The sequence below is a fragment of the Marmota monax genome, unplaced genomic scaffold (assembly GCF_021218885.2).
Source record: "Marmota monax isolate L192 unplaced genomic scaffold, Marmota_monax_Labrador192_F-V1.1 WCK01_AAM20220418_F8-fsc00002, whole genome shotgun sequence".
NCBI classification, from domain to species: Eukaryota; Metazoa; Chordata; class Mammalia; order Rodentia; family Sciuridae; genus Marmota; species Marmota monax.
The window spans coordinates 26636578-26652648 of record NW_026693571.1 but is presented as its reverse complement, the minus strand read 5'-3'; positions in this window follow the sequence as shown (position 1 = coordinate 26652648).

The window sequence follows — 16071 nt, the reverse complement described above, 5'->3', positions numbered from 1 at the left end:
ACTTCTTTGAGTCACGACAGGTTAAAAAAGAAAGAAAAAAGAAACTTGTGAGATTTATAGAGAATGAAAGGAAACTGAATGGCAGTGTTCGGATATTGGAGATGTACTATCTCCTCAGAGTTTAGCATTGACTAGGTATTAGATAGGGGTTAAAAAATGAAAGAATGCATATTGAAAGAAGCTTTGTAAGTTAAAGGAGAATAATGGAAGCCAAGGTCGAGGTTTACCCTTTTCCTACAATGCTGTAAGCATGTCATTCTTCAACAGTCCTCTTTATATGTGTATGTGAGTGTGTGTGTGTATACACACACACACATATGTATGTGTGTGTGTTTGTGTATTTTGTACCAGGGATTGAATCTAGCAATACTTGCCCACTGAGCCACATCCCCCAACAACTTCCTTTTTTTCTTTTTTCCCAAGATAGCATCTCACTAAGTTGCTAAGCCTGGTTTTGAACTTGCAGTGTCCTGCCTCCTGAGTCTCTGGGATTACAGGCCTGTGTCACTGTGCCCAGCTAAACATTGCCTGTGTTTTTCAGAATATGAATCTTCACCAGCTAAAATGTCTTTCAAAGTAATCATGTGAAAACATGTTAACCATGCCCTGCGGCTGCTCTGCCTGGTCCTTCCCAGCCTTGCTTTGCTTCCAGGAAAGACTGTTGTGCTCCCTTTACTCAGCTCTCTAACACGTCCCTGTTCCTCTGATAAAGCACTAACCATGCTGTGTCTGCAGCCCTTGCTGGACCTCAGACTCCATGGGAGTTACCCTTGGGGGGTAACATCTCTTTTAAATTAATACGAGTATGTCTTTGAAAATGGTTCCCTTGGTGGGTAACTCCCATGGAATCCCCCCTCTAGTTCCTGACAACAGATGATTGTTGAATAATTTTGAGGGTGGAGGGAGAAAAAAGGAAGCTATAGGGTTGCATCATGGGAAGGTGGATGAGCAGAGAGCAAAGAGGATGGAATTAATTTTAAGAAGTATTTTGCTTGACTGAAGAAGTAGAAGGAAAGAGGATTGGAACCAAAAAGCATTTATTGCCATGCAATATTGATTTGGAGGGAAATCACTACACGCATCTATCTGTGGTGTAGACTTGGGCTATTTCTGGATCACATGAAAAAGGGGAATAGCCCAGCAATTCTGATTTTCATTTGCATGGAGGCTATTTAGAGATCTGGGTTAACAGGTTTTTCAGGAAATTCTCAAAGCTCCATGTGATCTAAACAATGACTCGGAATTCAGAATGATTCATATCCTACAATTCTCCACTTTGTGACTTCTACTTAGTCAGAAACATCTTTTTTCTTTTTAGTTTGTGACTTGAGACTTTAGGTCACAGACAGATAAGGGAAAACCCCAAGTACTTCTTACACTCCTTTTAGAGGAATAACACAGAATACACAGAAGCAAAAACTATCATGTGTATTAAACATTCCATACATGTGCCTGAAGGCATATGTCCAGATTCCGTCTAATCACACCCATGGAAGCAGGGCACACAATTTCACATGCAGCCTATTGATAAGAATCACTTGGATAGTCTTATATTGGAATTATGTCAATCTTCTTTTGTAATTTATTCCTGAAGCTATAAATATCAAACATATTCTTTCCCTTTTCTAATATATGTTATTTCCTAATATCTTACATCATGTAAGAATATTCTATCTTCTTTAGGACATTAGCATTCCTACTACTTGAAGTTTATTTGTTTCAAAAATAATACAAAATCTGTACCCTACCACTTACATTTTGCTGGAAATTAACAAGCCTCTGGGTTATCACAATGTTTGTTAAAAAGGAAGACACCCATATCAAATGTATGAGATTCAAAATATATAAATCTAATATGTGGGACCTAATCAAACCTAAGCCTTCAGATTTCATTTTGTTAATTTTTCTGCTTTTCTCACTTAAAAACATTCAGTTGTCAACACCACTGTTGAGATAGCATATGGAGCAGGATTTCATTCCGCCACTGATACAATGGGCAACTGTGGAATAGTCTTTAACCTTTTTGAAATTCACATGCACTAAGTCAAAAAGAACTTTATTACAAGGTCAATGAGATCATGTCTGTAGAGAATTTCAAGCTCTATTAATTCTCAAAATGATAAACAAATATGAGGTTTTATTATCATTATCATTGGCTTCAAAAGGAACTTATCTTTAATAGCAGTGGGATAAAAAAAATAATAACCTGACTGTTGTGTTCAAATAAATGTCAGGGCTAAATATTCAGGAAGAAACTGAAGAAGCAGAGGTAGAAAAACCTTGTTTCATTGATACATCAGTAGTAAGCACTAGCCTGAGCAAGATTGAATCCTAAATAATCTATCAAGACAAAACTCTCTCTCTCTCTCTCTCTCTCTCTCTCTCTCTCACACACACACACACACACACACACACAGTCTTTTAACTTCATTTACCTGTTATTCAATCTATTACTCATCCCCACATGTTAAATTCAAAAGACAAGGATAAGTAAGATCACTCTAATTTTATTTCTGACTGCTTTTCTTAATGAATGTGTTAATGGAATTTCCCTAGATGTTTAATGTTGCATATATTAATGAAATCTAGCAGACTACTTCTGTTCGTTTAGTCCAAAACACAGACATTTAGTCCTAAGGAGTAACATCTGTAATCTCCTGGTTTGAAGCCATCCATAACTTTTAGAGGAAAACCTTAACATTTTATAGTAGTTATAATTCTATTGTTATAAAATCAAAAGTGACACATTTTAACATAGTTTATTATTTGAATTTATTTAAAGCTTAACTGAAAGACAAAAAAAAATCTGCTTCATATACCTAATTGTGCTCATTGAAATGTAAATCCCAGTAAGTGACACGTGGAGAAGTAAATGGACAAACAGCAAAAAATAAATAAAAATGCATACAGCCATTTGTCTTCTGATAGCATGAGTAAAGCTTAAGTCAGATACAATTAAATGGACTAAAGCTTTAACAGTGACTTTTGAACTGCTTGAATTAACAAAATCAATCCTCATAAATTAAGCCATCAATGATCTATGATACAATTAAGTTCCATAATCAAAAATGCTACCGTGCATGCAGTGTCACTTGTGCTATTTCTGACACTGAATTTTAACTATTGCTGGCTAACTCTTCCTGCAGGGTTGTGTAAAACTCCATCTGGCACACGAGACAGCAACGTTATGATACACGGTTTCTTTTCTATTCTTCAATTTAGGCTGACATCTGGTGGTCCAGGGGATCGACAAGCAATCTTTCTGAATGTAAACCAATTCACAAATGCGGCTTCTTTCAGTTTTCCCTTTGTCTTTCCGAAGTGCTTAAAATTGTGACCAAACCGATTAATTACATGGAAATTCACGTAGAATAACAATTTAAACAGCAGAACAATAAGGGTGAAGAGAGTGACCTTCACATGATGAATTATATGCATGTAAGTATATCGAACTCCGGGGTGACCAAAATGCATCAATAGAAAGCACCATATATTGGCCAATTAGAGCCACTCAGAAAGGGGACTATTTAATGGCACCACACTGGGGATCATAATGGAAATGTGGTAGATGTAAGATTTCTTTCTTTCTTTCTCCTTGTCAGATTAGTTGCAGGGAGGGAAATGAAGGAAATGAGGAGGAGGGGGAGGGAACACTGCATAGTCAGAAATTGATGTTTAAACAGGCATAAAGAAATATTCAAAAGCATTCGTTCCCCACGCCCCTTTGGGAAGAAGGGGGCACTTCCAGCAGTTAGCAGCGGTCCAGATAGTAAAACACATTGGGCCAGAAGCAGGAGCAATTCAACTCTCTCTACACCTGGGATATGCATATAGCACACGCATACACACACACACACACACACACACACCATCCCCACCTATCTCCAATTAATTTACTATGGTACATTCCACTAATTACAGAATAATACTTTGTCAGTCTTATGATTTTCATGCCATTTGTTTACAAGCAAGGAAAGGGAAAAAAACTCCTGTGATTTTTTTTTCCATATTCAACACTTAGCTATATCATTTTGTAGCGTTTTTGCCATGAAGAGACTTAATAAATTGATATTTTGTGCTCAGATTGGTAATGTTTCCCCAATAGTTTGCAGTGATTGTGAATAGCATAGAAAATAGATGTAATGGTTGAATTAACTTTAACATACCTCCTTATTTATGAACTTCTTTTGTCCACAGAAATATAGGCAAATCTCCCTTTATGAAAAATAATCACCACGTAAAACAAAACAAACAAATAAACAAGTGAAAAAACAGCTTTAATCTGGTGCAAGGAAGATCATTCTGAATGTTTGGTTTGGTCCCTGTTTCCACTTAACCTTGTGACTCTGAAAAGGTTATTGGAAGGAGTGCCAATTATGCTGGTGCTTTTGAAATATGGCCAGGTCCTCTAGGAAGTAGACTTGAGCTGCCAATACCTAATCTCATAAAGGTCACTGGAAAGTTCAAAGGAAATTGCTTTTAGTTACTATGAAACCCCTAAGCTGAAATGGGTGAGAGTTAAAACACCCACCTGTGCTTACCAGGCATTTCTCCCATCTTAAGAATGAGGTTTAGTTTTAATCAGTAAGGTCTGTCAAGAAAGAAGAATTTTAATTTTCTTTTAACAAACCCATAATTATTAAGTAAACTTTTAAAGACAGAAAATGCATGTTCTATGCCCTGGTCAGCAACTGGAATGTACCCCAAAATCCATTTGTTGAAGGATTGGTCATTAGCCTGTGGCAGTATTTGGAGGTGGTGGAACTTTTAGGTGATGGGTTCCAGTAGAAGAAATTTAGGTTAGTGAAGGGAATGCCCTCGAAAGGGATAGTGGAAGATACTCCCATTGTTCTGCTTCTGTTCTTTGCAGCTACCATGAGATGAGAAGATTCATTCCTCCACATGTGGCCCACTGTGATGCCCTGTCACCACAGGCCCAAAAGTTATAGGGACAGCCAACCATGGACTGAAACTTCTGAAATTCGATCCAAAATAAAGCTTTCCTCTTTATAGATTTTCTCAGATATTTTGTCACAGTGATGAAAAGCTGACTAGCATATTTTGTAAGAAAATTGCAAACTAATCATCAACAAGTAAGGCCATGCCATATCTAGTAGACTTCATATGGTTGTTTTATTTATTAAGGGATAGGGCAGGAAAAAATCGTACTGTAATGTTAGAGGCACTAAAATAGGTCTAATTCCCACGAATATTTTACACCAATTATTAATGAATGAACTCTCAAGTGTAGACATTGGCTTTGGGCTTTATGTCCTTTCTGAATATAAGTAATTTTTCCAAGAAATCACTTTTAAAACTGTGTTTCATTTAATTTTGCCTTATTTTTGATTGACATATGTGATTATACATTTTATAAGGTTCAATATAATATTCAGGCATGTATACATTGTATAAAGTTTGAATCAGGGTAAGTAGTGTAATATTAAGTCTCATTTTTATCATTATAATTTCTTTGGAAAAATTTTTTGTCAATATATTTTATTTCCTTCAATCATATTGCTCTAGATATAATAATGATGCCGTGTTAAAAATAATTTAAACTATTTCCTTAGAAATATAATATAGTACCTTTATCTTCCTACTCTATATTAGACAAAGCCCTAAAGGTATTTCTCATGTACATGATTGTGTAAGTCCTCCATTCTGAGACCTCTGTTGCTGGGTAACCCATATGAAATTCCCTCATCAGTTCCACCAGGGCCATTTCCTGCTGCCATCTCTACTGTTACTGCTCCTTGCTGCTGCTGATGTGGCAGTGTCAACCAAACCACACCAGCACAGACTTCCTGACAAGAACACTCCTGCTCTAGCCCAATGCAGGTGGTGTGATTTTGGCATCAGAGCACAGTGACAAAAGATACTGTCTAGTTTCAGACTTAGATTTCTTTCCTTCCTTGCTGTTATGGTTTAGATGTTAGGTGTCCCCCCAAAGGTAATGTTGAGACAATGCAAGAAAGTTCAGAGGTGAAATGATTGGGTTATGAGAGCCTTGACCTAATCTGTGCATTAATCCCGAGATAGGGATTAACTGGGTGGTAACTGTAGACAGGTGGGGTGTGGAAGGAGGTGACAGTTCCCTAGGAGTCCTGGCTTTGGGGTTTATATTTTGTTGTGATGAGGGAACTCTCTCTCCACTTCCTGGTGCCATATTCTCAGTTGCTTTTCTCCACCACACTCTTCCACCATGATGTTCCGCCTCACCCCAGGCCTTAAGGAATGAATTTTCAGCCATCTATGACTGAGACCTCTGAAGCCATGTGCCCCCAAACAAACTTTTCCTCCTCAAATTGTTCTTGTCAGGTCTTTTAGTCACTGCAGGGAAAAGGCTGATTAAAACACTTCCTTCATTCCTTCTTTCCTTTCTCTCTCTCTCCCTCCTTTCCTTCTTTTTCTTCATTCTTTCTTTTTTCCTCTTTTTCTAACTCCCTTACTTTTCCCTTTTTTCATGCCTTCCACCCTTCATTTTTAAATTATCAAGAACACTGTCGCTTAACTTATACACATAGTCATTAAACTATCTACGTAGAATGAACATGCCATCACCAGGGAATTTTGTGATATGGTCTCAAGCCATATCATAAGCAGAGTGCTCCAGCAGAGAACTCTCAGAAGGAAGCATAGCTTTATGAAGGTTAAAGGTAAGAGCCAAAACTGGGTCTTTCTCTTCTTAGTAGGGTAGAATAGATCATTTTTAGATGGATATTTGTTTTTCTGAACTGGTGCTAGTATGTGGTTATCATCATCATCATCATCATCATCATCTTCATCAACATCATCATCATCACAAACTCTATTTTTCATTCTTTCCATATTTTTTCATGGGTGCATTATTCTTGTACATAATGGTGGGACTTGCTGTTTCATATTCATACATGCACAAAATATAACAACATAATTTGGCCAAAATCATTCTCCTGTATTTCCCTTTTGCCTCCTCTCCTTCCTTCCCCAGGTCCCTTTCTTCTAGTCTACTGATCTCCCTGGGGTTTTCATGAGACTCCCTGTCCCACCTGCTCCAGCCACCATTCTTTTTCTTTTTCCTCTGTAACTTCCACATATGAGAAAATCTGTCACCCTTGACCTTCTGAGTTTGTATTATTTCACTTATAATAGTTTTAAGTTCCATCCATTTCCCTGCAAGACATAATTTTATTTTTCTTTGTGACTGAATAAAACTCCACACTGTGTGTGTGTGTATGTGTGTGTGTGTATGTGTGTGTGTGTGTGTGTGTCACATTTTCTTTATTTATTCATTTGTTGATGAACCCAAGGTTAATACAATAGTTTGGCAATTGTGAATTGTGCTGCTATAAATATGGGTATACTTCTATTGCTATAGTAAGAGGAATTGTCTAATAATCTTATTTGATAATCTTAGATCTATAGGGAACCATTTTTAAAGCTTATAAACAGATGAAGATAAAATAAAATACATGTCAGACAACATCAGTGAATCTAGGACAACCTGATTTCCTTATCCATAAGGATTCACATTCAAGGATTCAACCAACCTCAGATAGAAAATCCTTGGGGAAAAATGTATCTGTAATAAACATGTACCAACCTTTTTTCTTGTCTCCATTCCCTAAGCATAATAGCACAACAACACTTTACATGGTATTTGTTGTTACAAATAGTTTATAGATGACTTACTGTATACAGGAGGAAGTACATAGGTTATATGAGAAGACCATGCATTTGATATAAGGGACTTGAACTTCCACACATTTTAGTATATTCAAGGTGTTCTGGAACCAATCCCACATGGATATAGAGGGACAACTGCACATGATTTATTTTTTCTCATTGTCAACCAAATTCTCATGAGATTTTGGGGAGGAGAGGGCAAATATTAATTTTTTAAATAGAGTGTTCTTTATACACACACACACACACACACACACACACACACCCTGGATTGAATCCAGGGGTGCTTAACCACTTAGCCACATCCCCAGCCATTTTTAATATTTTATTTAGATACAGAGTTTTGCTAAGTTCCTCAGGACCTCACTAAGTTGCTGAGATTGACTTTGAATTTGTGATCCTCCTGCCTCAGCCTCCAGAGCTATGAGATTACAGCTTCCACCACTGCACCCACCAATAGAGCTATTCTTGAAATGGCTTTATTGTTCTCTAATTCAAGATGTAGACATCTTGTTCACATTACAGGTACATCACATTGTTGTTGATAATATCGAAATAAAGAAATAAGTAGTATGAATAAGGTAAAATAAAGTAAGATATTTTGGATGAGAACTTAAGTTTGTTTTATGCAAGAATACAGAAAATGTGTTTAAACATGTTAATGTATAAACTGTAATTTTAAAATAAAAAAATCATAGTTTCAGATTTAATGAAACTTGATACTTTAATAAGTGGAATTCAGTCTAATAATCATGCATAAATATTAGTAGTCCATTTCAGCAAAAATAGCAAGCTTTCAGTACCTATAGCAGTGGGAACCACTGCACAATTCCATGTTTAAAATACCAGAACTCTGATCTGGGGCAGTGCTATTTGTGCCAGTCGCTAGCAGGCTGTCTGACACAGAGGTGAATCATCTTAGCATGTTCCACTTCCAGATGGTTAGTTTGGGTAGACAGTGAGATTAGAAACCTTCCTGGTCAGCCTGCCAAGAATTTCTGGGATGGCCCAATATTTATGTACCAGAAAAGCACTGGCTGGATGAAAGCAGCTGTCTTGGCTGCTGAAATTTCCTTGGTATAGAGGGAGCAATTGCTTTCCTTTGTTGGCTTTTTGCTTTATTGTTGTGGTTGTTGTTTTTACCTGCATAGTCACAGCAAGGATTAAAATGGTTAGCATTTGTTTACCTCCTTTGAGAGCTAGTGCTTTTCCTGCCCAGCTGTCTATAGTTCCAGAAGCCATTATGCATGAAGTGATACAAGCCAAGTAGCAGATTCCTCAGTTCCTTCCTAACCACTTTTCTTTCTATCCTCTCTCATTGCTAGATGTCCATGCAGCCTCATTATGGGAGGCATAGCACAGAAAGTGAGTCCACCAGAGGCCAAATGACTTTGCACAAATGTAGCAATTTAATAGCAAGCAGCAAGTAAGCATGCCTTAAACTTAAGTGGCACCATTTGCAAAATGTAAGTGATTTACTTTCTTTTCCTTCTCACATTTGTAGCCTGGAATTTAGAGTCATTATATGGGTGAAAGTTTTATCTCTGCAAAAATCAATTATATACTGGCCACACATTAGGCACTGGAAATAAAAAGATGTTTAAGAAATTGACTAACCATTATTATCTGACAGAATAGTGCTTCTGTAGAAATATACAATGTCCTGAAAAATGAAAAAGAATGAACCTGTCTAGGCAACAGAAAAGAGTCTGTGAAAATGAGACTTGAAGAAGGAGTGCATTTATCAAGTGGAGAGGATGGCATCTTGTTTCAGAAAACAGAATGAAAAAGAACAGCTTGTGGAAGTAGTAAAAACACAAAACAAGAGCAGAAAGCAAAGTCAGAACATAGAGGAATGTGTATGATTGCATAAATAATTTCAATTTTATCTTATGGTGGACTTTAAGCAAACAAATAGGGTTGATGCCAACAGCTAGTTGAGAGGGAGAGAGGCTAATAAGGGTGGAAAAGATAAGTAAGCCATAGATAAGTAGCATTTATAGAGAAATATGTCTATGAATCTATGTGTGTGGATAGAGATAGATAGATAGATAGATAGATAGATGAAAGTCTAGGGGTGGGGAATTTTTTTTTTAAGAACAACCATGAACATAGTGCCAGGGATGTATGATTTGTATCAGTTACCTGTCAAATTGTAGCAATTGAAGGCATTTTGCACCTGAACAGATAATTTCAAGGGGCAAAATTTAGGACTTGCTGATAAAAGAGAGATGAGTCTGTGGGAAGAGAGAGCATCAAATGCCCTGTGCAGAGAAACCCAAGAGAGAAGAGCACCTACTTCTTAATCATTCCATTGCATTCATTTCTTTACTAGGAATTCATAAGATGAGAACAGCCAACATTTCTTTTATTTAATCTTAAAATATTAATTATAATAGTTCATGATTCACCTTTAGTATGACCTTTTTTGGACAACTGATAAGATGAAATCATTTTTATCAAGCTTATTTCACCCAAAATCTAGAGTGTAGCTTTATGATGGGAGTTTTCAAAAGGCAGCATTGAAATTCTTAAAGAATTTTTCAATAAGTGTTCCACCCATGAATAATTTTAAGTAGTATTTTCATTAAAATTACATAGACCAAATTATTGATGAGAATGTATATGCAACATGGGACTTGGAATTAATTAAAGGTGAAAGGTCAATTCTCAAAGTTACATGTTTCTATCCTTCTCTGCTGTGAAGAATATATCACTGAAATGTTTCAAAATGTTGAAACATCAAATATGTTGCATTAAGCCATTTTCCAAATAATAAATTAAGTTTCTTGCAAAACGCTAAAATATTTCACTGCATTCATGGTTAATCAAAAAATTAAAAACAGTAAATAACATGTAATTTGTCTTATTCCAGAATCCTTAAGGAATTCCACAAATACTGCCCCATCATCTTCCTCATAACTGAATGTACTCTTGACAATAGTGGCAGAAAGAGAAAATGACTTTGGGTGGAGGTTGAAATGATTGAGTCTTGTGGTGAGAAAGTTTTTTCTCTTTGATTTATCTCAGTCCACAGTTTCCCATTATTCAAATTTTTGATTAGTTTAAAATAAGAACACACCTTTCATAATTTGACACTTGATTTCCATTTCAGAAGGGGTCCCACATTAGTCATAGTAGTAATACTGACAGTATTTGCACATAACGAGCGGGAATGCTTCTTCATTGTATGTGTATGATTTGATTATGTGTGTGTGCATATACATATACATACAAATGTTAATATTTTTAAGTGAGTATACAGATGCATGTGCAAAATATCTTTCCCTGATGCTATGGACTTAATGCATGTGTTCTCCCAAATTCATGTTAAGATTCTAGTCTCCAATGTGATGGTATTTGGAGGCAGATTTGGGGAAGGTAATTAGTGTTCGTCAGCAACCCCCATCTTGGGGTTAATCCCTTACTAGAAAAAGGCGGGGAGAGATAGAGGACCTTTCTCTTTTTGTGCATCTACCAAGGAAAAACCATGTGAAGACATGACCAGTTAGAGAGCCTTCACCTAGAATCCAACCATGTTCACCCCCTGACCTTGGACTTCAGCCTTCAAAACCATAAGAAATAAATATCTCTTGTTTAATACACCAAATCTATGGTCTTTCATTATAGTAGTCTAAGTTGACTAATATACCTGGAATTAATTACTAGCAGTTAGTTCATGCAAACTAAAATTTCAAAATTAATATCAAAGTGACATTTGATCTTTATGGCTTATTAGTCTCACATAAGTTTAGAAATATTTAAAAACTATTACCAAGACAGAAAGAAATCATGTGAGATAACTCAATTTCTAGTAGGAACTTTGCTTATTTATTCAAAATATTAATTTTACGAATTAATCAGTACATATAATATTATAAAGTCATTAAATAAAGATTTTGGACTTGCTCAAGGATTTATTGATAATCTACTAGGTTCTAGGATGTTACTAAGTACTAGAGGTGATTAATACACATCAATTAGATTTTTCTGTATAAAAACATTTCAAAACTTTATGATCAAAAATAGCAAACCTTTATTATTTTCTATGATTCTGCATATTTGCTGGGCAGTTCTGGCTTGAATCAGTCTAGTATCTCTTTGGTCAGATAGTATCTCAATGAGGCTGTTTGGTCTAAGATGACTTCATGAACTTCTCTGACAATTGTTGTTCTTGGCCTTGCAGGCCACACATGAGCTCAAGCTCCATATGGTGAGTCATCCTCCAGGTGACTAACTACCCTGAACTTCCTTCTAGGGGCAGTCACAGTGATCCCAGAAGCAGCAAAGAAGGAAGAAAAATCCCACAGTGCAAGTGTTTTTTTAAATTTTTGCTTAAGTCATATTTGCAATTTTCATTGGCTAAAGCAAGTCATATGATCAACCCAGAGTTAGTACAGAAGAAAAATTCATAGACTATGCATATCATCATCGATCAGTTTGGCACTATTACTGGAAAAATCCACCTAAATAGTGTGCATTGTTGAAAGTCATAATTTTTATAGATTCGTTTGATTACACTGGAAGCCACAGGATATTTAATAGTGAAAAATATACATATTTTATATAAAAATACATGATATACATATAAGCATTCTAATTTTACATAATTCATCATCTCTGTTCTTTTTTGTATTGTTCGCTATAATATCAAATTATTGCTTACTCCAGTGTCATGAATATTCTGTCCTTATTTTTATCTTAATTATATGTTTTAAATTCAAAGTCGTACTTTGATATCATAATATAAAATGATTGTTATTAAAAAAAAATTTTACCTTCCAAATTTCTCTTGAGTCTTTCCTCTGTTATCCGTCTAGTCACTCTCATCCTAACCAAGCTGATATCTTAGCATAGATTATTACAGTGACAAATATCAGAAGTACTCTTCAAAATTTAAATCTGCTCATATTATTTTCCATTTTTGCAAACTTTTAATGACATTGCTCTAATGGGTTCTTAAGAGACAACTCATCACAGAAGAAATATTGTATACATGGAAAAATAAGCATATGAAAGGATGTGCTACATAGTTCATTAAGGAATTGCAAATAAATCGATGAGACACTACCATGTACCTATTTGGATGACCAAAAATCAAAACCATTGACATCAAGTGCTGACAAGGAAGCAGAGCAACAAGAACTCTCCTTCATTGCTGGTAGAAAAGAAAAATAGTATAGTCACTTTGAAGGACAGTTTTGCAGTTGCTTACAAAATTAAATATACTCTTTCAAGATGTCCTTAAATAGGTGAATGGAAAACTGGATCATCCACACAATGGAATGCTATTTAGTAATAAAAAGAAATGACCTACTAGACCATAAAAAGGCATGGAGGAATCTGAAAGCAGCAATATTGTATGATTTCAGCTATGTGACATTCTGAAAAATATAAAACTATGGGGACAATAGAAACATCACTGGTTGTCAGGGGTTTAGGGGAAAGAAAGATGAATAAGTGTAGCACAGAGTATTTTCAGAACAATGAAAATACTGTGTATAATACTATGATGATGAATATGTGTTTTTACATATTTGTCTTAACTCATGGAATGCACACCACCAAGAGTGAACCCCAACTTGCAATGAGGTTACATGATGATTGTGATGTGTCCATGTAAGTTCATCAGTTGTAACTAATGGACCCCCCTGGTGTGGGATGTTGATAATAGGGGAGGATTGCATGTGTGAAGGCAGGGGATATATGAAAACTTCCTCTACCTTCTTCCTTCAATTCTGCTGTGAACATAAAACTGCTCTTAAAAAATCTTAATAATCATAAATAAAAAATTCACAAATTTGGGACTGGGGTTGTGGCTCAGCAGTAGAACACTCACCTTGTGTGTGTGCGGCCCTGGGTTCGATCCTCAGCACCACACAAAAAAATAAAGGTATTGACAACTACAACTAAAAAATAAATATTAATAAAAAAAATTGACAAAGTTCATTCTCAATTTATGATTTACAGAAACCTCTGATTCTTCAATTGTCATTCTCACACTCCAATAGTCTCCCCCTTATAGATTTCCACTAAAAGAGATCTTTTAGAGAACTTAGTGTTCTACGAACAAGGAATATGAGACTAGGCAATTTGATTTTTACTAAAATCACCTAGACAGAAATATTTATGTAGGCATTACTACTGGCCTGAAGAACTATCCAAAGTTATAACCCTAATGTATATTCATGGGGTGAGCAGAATCATAAGGTCTTATCAATTTATAAATATTTTCTTCATAAAAAACTAGTGAGAAATGAAAATTAGTTCAAATATACCTGTGAATATTTGATGATTTTTAATATTTTCAGTACAAGGTAACTCAAAATTGGGATTCCATTCCATTTATTAGTCCAATGATAATCCCTCACATGAAATTTTGTAGGAATTTTTCTAAAATAATTTGAATATGATATTATAAATTTCTCTTAAAGTCAGATTGGAAATATTTTTGTAACTAGCATTCAAATTTGTTCAAAATGAATGGTATTCTTTTCAAATTATTTTTCTTATTGTTTGATATTTTGATCAAAAAATAATAGTCTACTCTTTTAGGCTTAAAATGAACTGTGGTTCCTTTAAAGTTATACCTCTTAAGCAAATTAATATAAATACACCCAGGGTTTTTATTGACAGTAAATGTAAGTAGAAATCATGATTTGTTTTTTAAAAAGAGTTCAAATCATTACTGCTTTTGTACTACAGAATTACTGCCCAACTAAGCATATAAATATAGCCAATATTGCTCTCTTTATTTCCCAAATCACAGGTTTTACTGACATCACTAATTATTAGCAATTAATTATAATTTCTATTTTATAGAAAATAATCACTTTTTTCCTCCTCTCTCTGAAACGATTTATAAAGTCTTTTGGCTGACTTTTCTGATAATCATAGCAGAATATTCTTGACCTATATCTAATAACTTTATAAAATTATTGTTTCTCATTCCTAGCCTTTTTAAAGGCTATGATCAGGTTTTTATCTTACTAAAAATATTATTCCTGCTGTTAAAATATATTAAATATATTGTATTTTCATTGTTGTCTTTCTCTCTAAGAATACAAATGAAAGTCAAAGGATATCTCTTCTATCTCATTATTATGGTTAATAGTAACATTACCAAAAATGAACACTTATACGGGAGATTAATTTCATTGCTCAATAGAAATTCATCACTGCTATCTTCATGACACATTAATATCTCTTTAGAGCAACAATTTATATTTATTTAACTTAAATTTCTTATGAGATCCTAGGTGGCATATTGATCTTGAGGGAAGAATACTTTATCAAGGTTATCCTTGGGATACATTTACCCTTTTGCTATTTAGAAAAATCTTTGATGACAGCCAAGTCTCTTTGACACAAAGGAGAAGAAATAAATTCCATGGTGTACCAAATAGAAAAGAATGATATTTGTGCACTGGGGAAAGGAAATATTTTAAACCATCCAGGAAACAAAGGAAAAAAATGAACAGGTTGATTTAACAGTCAGAAGCTGAAAGTACAGACATTTAGGGTTTTTTAAAGTCTTCTCAACGTTATTTCTCAATTCTGGTAAAAGTAACCCTTAAGCAATTGGCAAAAAAAAATGGCTGTTTGTGGTCATGATAGGAATTTTAATCAAGTCAAAAAATGGGCACTAAATCCAAATAGGTGAATCAATCTTTCTTCAGTTGTTGACTATCTTCAGCCACTGAATATTATGAAAAAGCCTTGATAATGGACAGGAAAAGTAATATTTAATCTAGACTCTGTGTACAGAAGGTTGGATTAGTTAACTATAATTTTATAATTCATTACAAACCTGATGAAAATATTAAGAAAGAATATATATCACAATATGAACGTCATTTTGCTTCTTTTCAAAGGAGAAAAATTCTTGAATGGCTAATAAACAGAATCTCAAGTTATGGGTTGAAAGTTCAGGACCAGCTCTTCACTCTACCACCAGCATTAGTAACTTTGTCCTGATCCTGTGGTCTCATCCACAACTCTACACATACAAGTCAACAAAAGCGCAGCTGTTAGGAGACAGGGTGGTGGCTATTTAGACAAAGATAAAGCTGAGCCAAGTGGAGAGTGTGATCAAGTTTCTGTTTATAAAGCAGTCACTTAAATGTGGTGGAACAATGTTCTAATACATAGGATGCTTTCATAAACAATCGGAGCTGTTGATCAAATTCTACCGAATGTCTAAATTCCAGAGTTCTCCAATACATTGAGTGTTTACATACAGAAATAAACTATATTATAAAACTAGATCTGCCCAAATACAAAAGGTAATATTTTCCCCATTGTATACAGCTTCTTGGTAAAGCTAAATTATTGTTAAAAATTTCAAAATCACTTCTGAATATAGAATCCGTCCTTATTTGAATACTATACTTCTTTTTTTAA